This window comes from Phasianus colchicus, chromosome 14, assembly GCF_987193195.1.
Source record: "Phasianus colchicus chromosome 14, bPhaCol1.hap1.1, whole genome shotgun sequence".
In the NCBI taxonomy this organism is placed as follows: domain Eukaryota; kingdom Metazoa; phylum Chordata; class Aves; order Galliformes; family Phasianidae; genus Phasianus; species Phasianus colchicus.
This window is the reverse complement of record NC_143449.1, coordinates 7232643-7247112: the sequence shown is the minus strand read 5'-3', so window position 1 is coordinate 7247112 and position 14470 is coordinate 7232643. Positions and strand designations below refer to the sequence as shown.

The following is a 14470-nucleotide window of genomic DNA, read 5'->3' as shown; positions in this document are numbered from 1 at the left end:
AAGCAGTCTGCTAGCTTTCAGTACTTAGCTGTAGTACAGACATGTATCTTGGTCTCCATCTCTGGGGAGTCTAGTTCAGTAATGCAGAGGCAGTACATAACATTACAGCATGAGCTGAGGTACTATATATCTGAACAATGAACAGCTATGTCTTGTAGGAAAGATTGTTAGGTACAGAGCCACCACTAAGGCATATAGGAATCTTTGTGAAAAAACACAAAGTACAAATCTTACCATTTTAAGTGTCATGTACCGCATTGTCCCTAGCTTTTTTCATCTGTGCTTAACACTGCCAATAACTGTGATAGTTTATATGCATTACTGACCACTGTCACTTTTTACAAGCTCAGTGCTTAGAAAGGAACTTTCAGAACTGATGGTCCTGATTTCTCAAGTCCGGTTTTGAAATCTACTTGGATGCAGCCCTTTGTGTGTGAAGGAAGAAAAAAATTACTATCACTTAGCTGTAAAAATTTCTTCAATGGGTGGGCCTTGGTACGTAGTTTTTAAATAGCAGTTTTACATAGCCAAAGCAAAAAAGGAAACAAACACTGCAGGTTAACCCTGACAACACTGAAGAGTACTCAGCGTAGTATTTAGAAACAACAACTTTCAGTGTGCTATAGCAATGTGATGTAAGCCCTAAAGAGATGGAGAAGCTTTTCTACTATACCTAAACATTGGAACATTAGTCTTAGGCTTTAAAGTGTCAAAGTGTAAGTAGCAAGACATGAGCCACAGATGAAGAATGAACCTTTTTTTTTTAATTGATCTTTTGATCTTCTAGAAAGTTTGATCATCCAATACCCCAATGTAGCAGAAAGTAAAACAGAAGGATAGATCATGTTACTAAATGTTTTCCGAGGTAGCATGAACTGTGGTTAATTGTTGCACACTAATGACAAGTTTCTCTTAAAATATCATGAAAAGCAAGAGATGGGATTCTTGTGGCTTTCTGTAAGATTTCTTGAACACCAAAACTTCTGTCCAGTCAAATTCAAAGCCTTGGTGGCATAACTTGATGGGAACAGAGGCCTATGAAATAAGATGGCTTTATTGCATCTCATCTCCAGCATCTTTCTGTCAATGATGCATTTCATAGTAGGCCTATGTCTTTTTCTTTTCTATTTTTATCAGTGTGCAGCTTTCATTCTCTAGGTAGTTTTATATCTGCTGCAAAGTTTACAACTTGAAGGGGAATATGTGTGGGAGGAGAGATGCAGTGCCAGTTTCAGCTTTATTTACAAGGTTTGTTGCAAGACCAGATTTCATTGGTAGAATTTTCAGCTGGTGCTGGCTTGATGTATGATCCTGTGTAGAAATCAGAATTTACTTCTCCAGCTTATGGTTCAGGTCTTCTGTGGACTGCAGGAAGTATTGCCAGCAGAAGGCTGCAAGACTGGCCTTTCACTTCTCCAGTTTCACTGATTGTCCATGCAATGATGGTAGTTAAAATTTATTTCATGTACGGTCAATATTACAACAATTGTAAAGAAGTACTTAGTTAAGCAAAGGCGGGATGCACTGGTGAGCTTGTCAAATCACAAAACTAATATATGAGAACTTCTAGAATGTGACTTCCTGAGGCTAATTTGAGACTAGTATCAGCACACATTCAGTAATTATCTTTGTTGGACCCTTTCTCAGAAAGTCCTTTGGGAATCCCATACCTAATTACTTTCACAGAAAGCACCTGTTAAGTCAGATTAGCACAACGTTATCCCAATCAATTACTAATATCTTTAAAAAAACATACAGAAACCTGCTTTTTTTGGTTGAGTAGTTACCAAATTCTTATCTCTTGGAATAGTTTCTGCTTGGATGAGGAATTTGTAAAATAGTATTATAGCATTTGTATATAAGGTGTAAGTTAATCTGTTCATGAAACCTACATAAGGTTCAGTTTTCCTGAACAAATCTGTGAAGGCAGCTCCTTGGCTCGGGCTTAGCAGCCTGTGTCCAGTTGGGGCTGGCTCTTTGTCTTTGCAAGGCAGAAGTGAAAAGGAAGCATCATCTGACTGTGCTCCTAAATGTGAAATGCACCTCCCTTCATCTAACAGAGTCTGGGGTCTGCCAAAACCTTCTAGCTCCCATTTTCTTATTTTCTACCTCTGAGAGGTTGTTTTTTGCCTCTATACCAAAATCTTGTTTTTTGAACTGTCAGGCATGAGGAACTGCTCTTTTTTGTGCTTGTTCACATCAGCTCAGTTAATTATTCTTTGCATCTCCAAGGCAGCTGAGCAGCATAATCCATTTTACAGGCATTTATTTTGCTCATTCCCACAACCTTATCCTTGTATTGCAACCCCAACTGAAAATGTCACAGGTTGCGTTACGCCAGCCTCTTCTGGGGCTACAAATAGCAAAAGATCTAGATAGCTAGATAACAAAAGATGCACCCAAACACAGGACAAGGGGTAAAAAACACTGTGTTCCTATTCAGACTTAACCTCAAAGCTTGGCTCACCTGCTACAGAGCCTGCAAAAGGTGATGTGTCCTGGCTCTCCATCTGCCTGAGGGGAAGAGCTCTGCTTTCCCTTGTGTGATGACCTTCCCAGGGAGCAGAAGTCAGAAAATCTTCTTATATCTGAAGTGACTTTTGTTGTGTTCCTTGTGTAAGAGACTCTGGGTCTTGTTCATGATGTAAGGGACAGATAGAAATAGCTGAGAAGACCATGCAACAGAGATATTCACATCCTGTTTTTGAAGGACTGCAAGCAGTCATTATTTTGCAAACCTTGCTATGCTGCTGTTTAAGCACCATTTACTGAAAATACTGTGACAATGGCAGGGGTAAGTCGTAGCCAGTAACTATAACAACACAAATCTCCTGCACTGCAGCCGTTTGCGTAAGGGGTGTCTCGGGAGGGGAAGAAGTGACTTTGTTTACATGTAGAGTGTGTGAGAGGCAGGAGCACAAATCAGCCCTTCTCTAAACACCTCTGCAAAGCACCAGATAAACGAGCGTGCTGAACAGTGATGTGTTCAGGTAGATATGTTTTCTTTTAGAACTTTTCTCCTCAAATCTGTTCTGCCTGGTCCTGACAACTTAGTGTATGTTTTTGTGTGGTGTTTTTGGAGTCTCCTGAAGAAGCTGGGGAGAAGTCTTCACCAGTTATAGTCAGCTCTGTAGCTAATGAAGTTACTGATGTTGGGAAAGATGCTGTCACCTCTGGGAGATAAGAGCTGTCATGGTATCTATCCTTGCTGTCACAGGAAGACCACAGAGGCATGCTCATGTATGCCACTGGATTTAGAGTTAATAGGGAATATGAAGTGACTTCTTTCATTTTTGAAATGAATAGTGCTGTAGGAGTGAGGGAATATATATGTACATGAAGGCTCATGAAAAAAATTCTCCTTCCCAGTAAAGTCTTCTGCCTCTCCATCTGTTTGATCTTCAGAGTTTGGTGTGTTGTTTTTGTGCTGGAAGTCACATTAGAAATTTTTTTGGCCATTTACATATCAGTACATTGGATTGTGTTTTCAGCCAGGCTGCAGTCTGCACCTAAACAGCTCTAAGAAGGAAGAGGAACTATAAGGCTGAAAATTCATATTTTCCCATGTATTTGAATCATATTCAATTTATCATTAATAATAGTTTTATTTCTGCAATCTTTGAATCCTGCTGAAATCAGTACAAAATTTCCTTTTTACTTCAGATGAAGTCTTAGGAACGTTCAGGAGTTTTCAGTAGCTGCTTGTGTGAATTCTGCAACATGGCCCTGGCTCCCTGTTAAACATGCATCACGGCTTACAGGGCAGCTCGCTCAGCTTGCACAGATCTCACATTGTTTCTTGCCTTGTTACAGTGGGTATTTGCAGTGCAGTGGGCACAGTCTGTGCTGACTGTTGAGCCGCTTCTGTTCTTTAAGAAGCAGTAATCAGCTGTCTGAATGACTCCATGTGCATGGTGTAGCCATAAGCACCTTTATTGGTAGCTGTTTTCTTCACAACAATCAGAGCTGACATCAAATGTTTACATAAGGAAGATACTAGCATCTCTCTGGTATCTGCCAGAATTAGCAATTTGCTCGTGGCAGATGGTTTCGAATTAATCTGGTTCACAGATGGGACTACAAATGCAATTCCTCAATAATGAGAATAAAAAGAAAAGGGACCTCAGTATTTATGACCATGATTCAATTTGTAACGATGGTCCAAAGGCCTTCTGAGTCGATGGAATTTCAACAGCTACCTATCTCTATGTCTTTCAAAAGAGGAATCTTAACAAGAAATAAGCCCTGGATATGATTGTATAGGGGAAACTGGAGAATAAGAGGCAAGTTTTGAAGTCTTAGTTGCTAATCCTCAGATACTTGCTGATATAAGGTTGCTACACTGGATAGTATTTTCAAACTTAAAATTTTACCTCAAAAATCCCCTTTCAGATGAACTAATGAGTGAAAATCTGTTGCAATCAGTTTAAATATAATGGATCAGCAGCCAAGAAACTGTCCTCTTGTGAACCAGAAATTAAATGGTGCATTAAACCATTTTATTCTTGTCCAGATCCAGTAACTTTCTGATATAGTGTGGTTTAACTGAGTTTTCTTACTCACATAGGGTTCTTCTTCCTCTATGCACAGTCCAGTGCAAAGTTGAGCCCTTCCTACCAACATCCCATGACTTCTGCAAAGTTGCTGATATGGGATGTCTAAGCTCCCTGCTAGCACTGTCAGACCTGTGCAGTCGCTGACAGGAGTTTTTACTTCAAAGAAAGATCAGTTGTTAGTTATGTAGGAGTTAGATTCTACAGAGAATCAGAGAAGGGTTTTAGAAGGTTCTGATATTCCTTATGGCATGCCTGAGTGGTTACTGTGGATCTGTGTTGCCTGCAGGCAAAGTGCACAGGGGTGCCTGTGGTAGGACCAGAGGACCTAGGATTTGTGGCCATAAGAAATGTTACCCCATCTCTTGCAGTTAAAAGGTCTGTTTCCTTGATACTTATTATGATTAAAGGCGAAGTAAACACTTGTAGACTTCCTGTCTAAAATTGCTAAGCCTTGTGGAACTCACTCTTTACCCATGAGTTGAAGATGGATGCAGGTAGAGGATTCTGCATACAGACTAGACAGAAGATGTCTTGTTTGGTAGTGCTAACATATTCTGAATGTACACTCCTTTTCTGGGACATCATGGATAAGGCATGTGCCAGCAAATACAGGGTGTTACAGAGGCATGGGGTACAGCAAAGGAATCAAAACAAGGTCAGAGTGCCCTTCTGCAGGTTGGTCAGTACATACAAGCAGCTTTTATGTTCTTCCATGATTTTACAAAGCAGAACAGCTAATTTAGGGAGGATGAAGTGCTGGATTCCTGAAACCCAGGAGTTTGTATCAGGAAAGTGCATAGGCTTGACCTGATCTGACAGTGCACAACAGCAAAAACTCAGTAACAAAGAAGGTAAGAGGCAAGGTGATATGACTCAGTACAGATACTGTGCCCTTTGGTATGACTCAGACCAGCTGTTTCTATGTTAATGGGAGGTCCAGAGAGAAAGGGGAAGGCTGAACCTGGGTGAATGTGCTTGCAGCCGGAGGAGGTAATGAAAAACTGAAGCAATAGAAAAAAACCAGCCTTGGGTTCTCAGTATGAAAATATTTGAAATGCACTATAAGGAAGAAAGATTGTCTGAAAATGGAAAACTAGCTGTTACTGCTCCAAAGCGTAATGGCTCTGCCAGCATCCAGGCTTTTCATTATTTTTATTGATGCAGTAATAATTCACAGCTATAGTTAACATGCCTTTGACATCGGCGGCTGCCTCCAAAATGAATTCCATCTAATTAAACTAAACAGAGAAATCAAAGATCGCTTCAGTTAATGATTATATCTAACTGGGAATCTCTTTCCTCCCTCCCCAGTGCCTTCCTCCCAAAATAATCTCAAATCTATAAGAAGGTGCAAGGCAAAAACAGTATAACTCAGTGCCTTATCACAGAACTAATGAGCAGCATCAGAACAGAGGCTTGCAGGCTGTGGTGCCAGCAGCAAATAAGTCTGGCTCCTTTGCCAGGGCCAACAGCAGGTCTGTTATTAGCTCCTAGGGGGGCTGGTGGGGTCAGTCCAAGAACTGCATCACAGCACACACAACCATGTTGCACTTGTCATCTAGTGTATAGACAGCTGGGAGAGTCAGGGAAGTGCTGTTATATGTGGTGCTTCCCGGGGAGTTTTCTTTATTCATTTATGGGTGTGATCTCAGTACTTGCCTCCTTCAGCTGCTAACAGCACAGCTCATAAAAGCAGAAATGCAGTGTGATGAACTGGCTACTGATGGTCTGAAATCCTGCAAGGAGAGAATGTTCTGTGCACTAATGTGTGTATTTTCAGTTAGTAGTGGTATCAGTGCATGGGTGGACTGCCTGGAGCGAGCTATTTGTGGGGAAAAATAGTCCTTTTGGATTGCTACATAAGCCTTTGGTCTCTCTATAGATGTGCTGATTAAGGTGTTAAATTTGAGGAGAAAAAAAAAATTGTTTACCCACCTAGCATCCATGAACGCATCTTGTTTACTCACTGCCCTTTGCTCCTGGGTACAGCATTAGGTGCTCCCTTGGATCAGTACTTCAACATCACATAACACATTTTTGCCTGTGGTCTGCATGACTTCTGGCACCCAGAAAGGGCATTTGAAATGACTATCTGGACTTCATTGACCTGAATGGGCTGGGGAGCCTGCCTGCTGCTAGAGTGGTAACACATTGTCAAGGGGAAGCTAGTTTGTATGGGGAAATAGAATTGAAATTACAGGTTCCCCTGTAGCAGATACCTAGGATTTATCAAGAGCTGCAGGATTGTTTAGTAGGAGCCCCCTAACTCTAATTAGGCTGTTGAATATAAGTCAGAACAGCGTCTTTATGGCTTGTTCATCCCTGTGATGATCTGGGATATAGCAGTGATGATCAGGCTGTTCTGAGCAGAGCCTTTTGGTGGCAATGAGAGTGGGGAAAATCAAAAAGGCATCAACTGTGAGCAAGAGTATTCTGTCTGATCAATCCTGTGTTGTTACGTTGAGGGAACCCAGCACATCTGAAGCCTGTGCTCCACCATTGCCTTGAAAAAGCACACGAGAACCACTATAGGCCTGCAGGAGGCTCATGGTCACAGGCATTGTTGGTACTTCACTTGTGGAGGTGAGGACCTGTGTGCTCCACTTAGAGACTCTTAAGGCAGATGTACAAGCTAGAGCTGGCCTCTACAGCAGGAGGGGATATCATCTGCTTGGTGTTTTCATCTACTTTGCAGCAGGGGTAACAAAGGCTGTCACTGCTGAAGTAGTGGTACAGGAGGATTGCAACCACACAGACTTCATTCTTGCGTGGGACCACACCGCCTCTCCAGGTTGTCACTTCTTTGCTAGCACAAATGCTGGGAGCTTTTCAGAATCCACAGTCTTCTTGGTGAGCAAAAAACAGATGCCAAAAAGCACGACCTGAAAGTCAAAACGGAGGGAAACTGCCACCTGCTTTGTGAGCATTGAGATGTCTTTTGTGCAGCATCACGTAGCACGGGCTGCCACCACATGCACTCATTGCGCTTTGTGATGATGTCTTATGATGAAATCTGATTTTTTTTTAATTATTTTTTTAAAGTTATATGATTCAGTAGCAACATAACCCTCCACCCCCCTTCCAAGCAAAAATGCTCTCCGTTTCCAAGCCCTGTTAGCAACATGTTACCTCACCTAAACTCCCTGAAACATCTCTAATCCACACAAGGTAATAAATTACATGAAATGGTGACATTTTATGTACAAAGATGATGACATGAAAGGCTACTGCTGGCGTGATTATTGGACTATTCTAGCACATCTTGTCCTTGTTACCACTAAGTCAGAAAAGAAGAATACAGAGATCAGATAAAATTAATTAAAAAGTTGGACAGCTCTTCCCTCTCAGGAAAAATATCTAGAAAATGTTTGAAAGATGGCCATAATAAAACAGAGAGGACTTTGAAAGCAGAGCCTGCAAATTTCAAGCTAACTCTGGACTGTATTTAAGCACGTTTGAGGTCAGGCGAGAATTTATACATAAAATTTTTTTAAAAGTATGTAAGAGACAGTGACATTCCAAGGTCCTTAATGTAGTTGAGAAATTAACAGGACTGGATTAAGCAAGCTCTGTAACAAAACTAACTTCCATGCATAAAAGAAAAATTAAAAATTGTCAAGGTCTTTTTTCATTTAAAACAACAACAACAAAACAGCAGCTCCTGCCACAGAGCAACTGTTCAAATGGCAATGAAAAGTAGTGAAAAATGAGTAAACAGGTTTATGGTTTCAAATGGGAAAAAAAACTGCTTCAGGCATATGATCCAGTCTGCCTATCTGAACGTAAGGAGAGAATTCAATTTTCTTCTGGCAGCAATACTAGACTTACAGCCAACTTGGTATCACAGGGTCTCAGGAAACAAATTAGCAAGTGGCCAGGAACTTCTGCATTTTGGCGAGGCAGGGATAGATCATAGCAAACATTTCAGTTTTCTATAGCAGCTTAGTTAAGGTCCAGATTTGTAATATTCCATAATTTTTGTACCTTGTTTGTTTTAATTGGGTAAGTACTGTTATTCAGCAAGCCCCAACCAATGGAAGCACATGAGAAAACCAAGATGTATTTGATAGTTGGTCATATGAGAGATAATGTGACAAAATGGATAATGAAGTCGAGTTCTCAGCCACTCTTAAACTGCTGAAAAAAGTCACAGCCAGAAGAGGGTGCAGTTGCTCATGGCACAACACCATCTGGTCTTCCACCGCTGAGCAAGACCAAGATCTACTGGATTCGGCACTTCATTTGAGAAAGACAGGAATTTGGGGCCAAGTGGATCTCAAGATCTTAATTTAAATACAAGAGATTCGAGCACAAACTGTCTGACTGTTGTTAAAGCATCCCTGTGATCTGGAGAATAAACTACATTGGCTGCACTCTTAGTTTTAATCATCAACCTCCTCATTTTATTTCCCCCACTTGCATGAGAAAGGGGCAGTGCTTTAGAGAAGAAAGGGCTCTGTCAGGAATGAGTTGCCTCAGGCCATTTAAATGCATTTTTGCAAAATCCTTTCATTCTAAAGGCTTCTCTCTGGGTTCCTTTTTTAATCCACAGAAGAAGAGAAAATTATGTAGCATGAGCCATAAGTGGTGACATCTTTTGACAATCTCTGGCTGCGCTGCATTCTCTGAACGCACGGCTGAACGCAGGCTTAGATGCAGCTCTGCCACAGTCACATGCACTGGGCTTTGGCTTAGCTCTGATAACCAATCTCATGGGTCTGTCTCAGCTTTTTTAGCACACAAATAAGAAGCTGAATTAAAACTTCTGATTAATGTATTTTGCAGTGAACACAGTTTGGTTGTATAAGAATCACAAGCCTAATTTTTTGCATTATTTCAGTAACAATGTGTTATATCTAGTAATTTTAAATTCAGTGATATATATTTTAATGTTAACATACCTCATCTAGTAACCTTATCTCAGTGTTTGGCTTGCTACAAGGTCCCAAGACTATTTGATTTAATGTACATACAAGTTACTGAGCACATTTCAGATCAGAAGGACACTTCTTCAACTGGATATCCTGGGACAGCTTTTTTGCAACTCCCAAAATACATCAATAGCAGCAGAGCTTGCCCAAAAATACGTCTGCAATGAAGCAGTCTTTATGCCAGAGATAAGAACTTGCTCATAACCAATACAAAACCCCTTAAAGTACATTACTTCATTATCAGTTTGTGCTGCTCGTTATATTTCATTAATGAAATGAAATGATATTCAGTGAATTGCTCTTTAGTTAAAAAAGACAACACCCTTTTAAATATAGAAACTGCCATCACTCTCAGTAATAAAAGATGTCTCCCAAGGCATGCCTGATGAAGATACTCAGTTATTGAAATCAACACTACTGTACCACCTGAAATGAATGCCTAGGTTTTGAGAAGTGTGCAGCATTTTCCCCTGAGCCCCACGATTGCCTGTGGTATTCTGTCAATGAAACAGCTTGTTTCTGGGCTTAGGCAAGGAGCAAGATGAGAATGGTCGCACCATCACAATAGACATTTTTCCACAACCCTTTTGCTGGTAACATGGCTGATCTGCAGTCTAGCAACACTGTCACTCATTCTCTATTTATAGAGCTGTGTCTCAAAGTGCCACATGACTGCGATTCTGAACAAAATAGTCACTGCTAAAGCTCCTTCTGACCACTGAGCCTCATGCTGAATTGACGTAGTACAAAATCTTTCTAGACTGACAGCAATTGTCATACAATGCTGCAGTGCTCGTGGATGGAGTATGCACGTCCCCCATAGGGCTGCATACAGGAAAATAAACTGCAAATAGGAAATCTTTGCTCAAAAAACGACCCAAGCTCCCATTTCTGTTTGCACTGCATTTAAATCTTCCATGAAGTTGTACGACTCCATTTTGTTTAGAGCACTGTTTTGGCACTTAGAAAATATTGTATAATAAAGAGCCCAATCAAAAGGTTATCCTAGCTGAAAATAATGTTGATCAGTATATTTACATTTTGTTGTGGTTATACTCACAGTTTGTTACAGCGGCCCAGGTATGGTGCTAGTTTACAGAATTGAGATAGCCTGGGAATGTGTCAACTCCATCTGTAACAAGTAAAAGTAGTAGCACTCCTAATGAAATTTTCAGTGCATCTCAAAACAAGGTGCATATTTAAGCAGCCTCTGACCCAAGAAGCCTGCTGACAGATGAACAGAGCTGGGAGTGAAGGGGTTTGTGCTTAGGCTTTGCTGTCTTCATACTCTGTTCAGTTCAGGCCTGGAGCACTCAGGGTTTTACCTGGGGAAACAGCAGTTGTAAGCACTGCAGTCCAGGTGAGCACTGTGGAGTCCTGTATACGAAGGAGACTAGGTAGTAGGGTTACCAGGCTGTAATTAGGAGGACTGTCAGTACAAAGAGGCTGAAGACAAACAGAAAGCCATTCTCAAATGGTAGACAGAGCCAGGCTCCTTCATCAAAGCTGAACATTTTTAACCTGATGGCAAGTTTCTTCCTACTTGTCTTTATTAATTTGCTGAAGTGGATGATCGTATAAGCACTGTAGCTTGCTTGGAAATTCTTCAGTGTTTAAACATGATATTTACTTTGCCTCCATCTGAGGTATCTCCTTGTCTCCTCCATTCAGGTTGCTTTGCTTCACGTTGCTGAGCAGCATAAAACCCTCAGCTGGGTTGCTTTTCACCACTCTGACCCAGACGTTGTGTTCTGGGGGCACTCGTACTCCTCTAGATCTAGTCCAAAGTAAAGCTGTTAGAAGGCCAATCACAGCCATCAGTTCTTCAGTACCAGATTGGTTTGTTGTTTTGTGCTGTTGTTGTGTTTTTTCTTCTTGATATTTCTTCCCCTTTTACACCATACTAGTTACTAGCTTGAGCAGCGATTCCTGCTTTTCCTAATCAGAGCATCTTTCCAGCAGTGTGCTATTTAGCAGAAAACTTTTGTTTTCCTGCTCAGAGGAGAGCTCTGCCATACTGAACAGTGCTTTTATGTGAGCTAATCCTCCAGCTTCTTCTCCTCTACAGAACTAAGCTTGTTTCACTCCCCCCTCCATTTTAAATAAATGAGATTTTTCACTCACTGCGGTATCGTTCAGAGAAGCAGTGGTATAGTGCTGAGCAGCCTACTTTATGAGGATTAATCCAAGAAAGAAGGTACCAAGCATTTGATTGCTAGTTGTTAGTAGTGGCATCAATTTCTTGAGCGAACATTACCAAGATAAACTACAGGGATGGCACATGCTTCTATGCAAGCACTGACAATAAGGTTCTGAAGGACTCAGCTTAACAGCTTGTGTCAGCTGGTGAGGTTAATGGAAAAGAATTTGTTATTCAGGTCACTTAATGAAAATAACCTTGGGAAAGCTTAGCAGAGACCTCTGAGGGTGAAATAATTTATTCCTCTTCTGCTTCCATCACTCTAAGTTAACCCAAGACACAGAAAAAGCTGATCTAAACATGAACTCAACCTGTCAGTAGTGCAGGAGGAACATCAGCAATTACAACGTCTTGTTTTAATATCTGCTGCCCCTCTGGTGACAGTAGGCAGAATGCAGCCTAAGGGAGCAAAGGCTTTCCTTGCATAGCCCCATCTCTAAAACAAGACAGCTTGTTCATAAAGATGCAAGTTATCAAAGAGCTGTGCAAGACAACAACAAAAATGATCACTGCGAGCCCTGTCATTTTTAGCCAGTGCATGGTCCTTGGATCACCTAGACACAGGGAAGAGGCCACAGCAGCCATCCCTTGCACAGTTCTGCTCTGTGTTCTGCTGGTTTGTTTTGCTGTTCCGCTATAATCAGCAGTGAGCTTCAGTTCCTGTAATGTGAGGCATTAGGCCGATCTGTTTCCAGACTCCAGAGAGCCCGTTTCTCTGCACTGCCATTGCCCTTCTGGTCCTTTTAATTAAAGTGCTGCAAGCTGCCCAGGCGAATACATCTTTTACAGAGTGGCTGCCTGATTCCTACCAAAGCAGAGCTTCACCGTGAGGGTAGGGCTTGTGATAGCAGCCAGAGTAAGGGATGGGAGATCAGTTGGCAGATACCCCCGGTTTGATCCCATGCCTTGAGACAACTCTTTTGAGAGCCCTGGATCCAGGTGTGGGGAGCCTCAGGAGCAGGACAGTAGCAGACACACTCAGCCCTGTAGCCCTGTCCCCACCTGTAACATTATCACCTTGTCTACAAGGCTTTTTCCCTTTGCTGAGCAACAAGAATGCCTCATCTGTACAAAGCTGAAAATTCTTTTTACAGCTCTGGGTACAGTAATTTCCATACAGGAAAACAAGATTAAACTTGACAGTAATAGGGGTGATAGAGAAGGGGAAAGTGTTCTTCCTTTGAGGCAGAGGCTCTGAATGCAGCAGCCAGCAACTGACTGAGAAAGAGGAGAAGAAAGATAAAGGCAGTTATGCAAGCAGCACGGCTTAAAAACACTTCAGAGAGAAAAAGAAAAGAGGAACATGCACCTTTCTCTTGACATTTAAAAAACTACCTAAACCAGCTAAGCAAAGGAAAAGAAAGAATGTCACAGACCTTACAAAGAGAGCTGCTTTCAGCAGTTTGTTACCAGAGATCTTAAAATACCATTATCCAACCTTGCACAGAGACACCAAGCCCTCCATGACCTGCAGAAAACCATCACTACAATTCTCTTTTTTCCCCGCCATGAGTTGTATTTATAGGTTCCCTTCTGACTGCCTCTGTGGGAAGAGCCTTGTTAGCAATGACTGCCCCTGTGTGTGATTTAACTCCTCATATGCTGCCCCTGGGGTAGCAAACTGATAGCATTTCAGGAATGCCTGTAGGCTCCCAGTGTGCCCTGCTCCAGTAAATGACCCCATACCTCAGTGTGCTGGTGGCCTTTGGGAAGGCATTGCATGGTGAATAGGCTGAGTCCTGCCGCATGTAGAGCTTCGTTAATCAGCACCAGCCCAGGAGTCCTCAGCATTTTAGTGCTACAGAGGCAATTCACTCCTAGGAAAATCAGTTTCAGTGGTCAGAGGTTCGCTGTCTCACAACCTGTCTTACCTCTAGCCCACAGAAAGATTGCTAGCTGCTTGCTACATGCCAATTATCATTACTTTACTCTTGTTTTTTTTATGGACTGAGTAATGTTTCCTGTCGTTAGAACTCTTTGACAATTGTTTCTATGAAATGCCTTTGACATTTGCAAGGGGAAGCAGGCCTACTGTTCACCAAAACCAGCAATCACCCCCTGAGCAGCGGGATGCCAGCTGCCGGGGCAGGAGCGGTGGGCACATGAAGTACAGTATGCCTGAGTAATGATTAACACACAACAAAGAGAGCTGCCTGTGCTGCAAATGGAAACACACTGTGTGCTTGGGATGTAAGAGCATTTCGGTCTAATTTTGCACTCTGCATATAGTAATAAGACACAACAGGGTATGCATTAAGCTCATCTTTTGAGAAGTGCAACGGTAGCTGAATAATGCACACCCTGGAGTGTCTTATTTGTAGTGGACTATGGCTCATTAATTTTACATTTAAATTTTTTTCAAACCCATTAAAATAAAAACAAATCTATTCTAAGGGCAGTTATGTAATGCATCCTTCCACTGAAAAGTAACTTCAAATAAAAATAGTAGGGAAAGGGTGAGGAAGAGCTTTGCTCAACTCTGGAGCAGAGTTCGGTTTGGTTTGTATAGGGCCTGTTGTCAGTAGGTTCCTAGTCTGCTAATGCATGTATATAATGGAAATAATGATAGTTACGGAAATGTATTCAGTGTTTCTAGGCTTTTCTTCCTGCGTAATTACTTGTGCCTTTGTCTTTCTTTCTCCTATGAAAGATCTCCTTTTCGTATATGAACCAGTAGCCATTTCAGACTGAATTCGCATATAAAGCATTCAGATGGGATTGTGACTTACTTTTACACCAACGTGATCCTGTTCCGGGGGCAGAGAGTCAAGATTTGAGGCAAG

General features: G+C 41.7%; 1 protein-coding gene across 3 annotated transcripts in view; it reads left to right on the top strand.

Annotated features, from left to right (window-relative positions):
- TRPC5 (transient receptor potential cation channel subfamily C member 5) overlaps positions 1-14470 on the top strand; it is a 94443-nt gene that overhangs the window by 29154 nt on the left and 50819 nt on the right. The window lies entirely within an intron of this gene.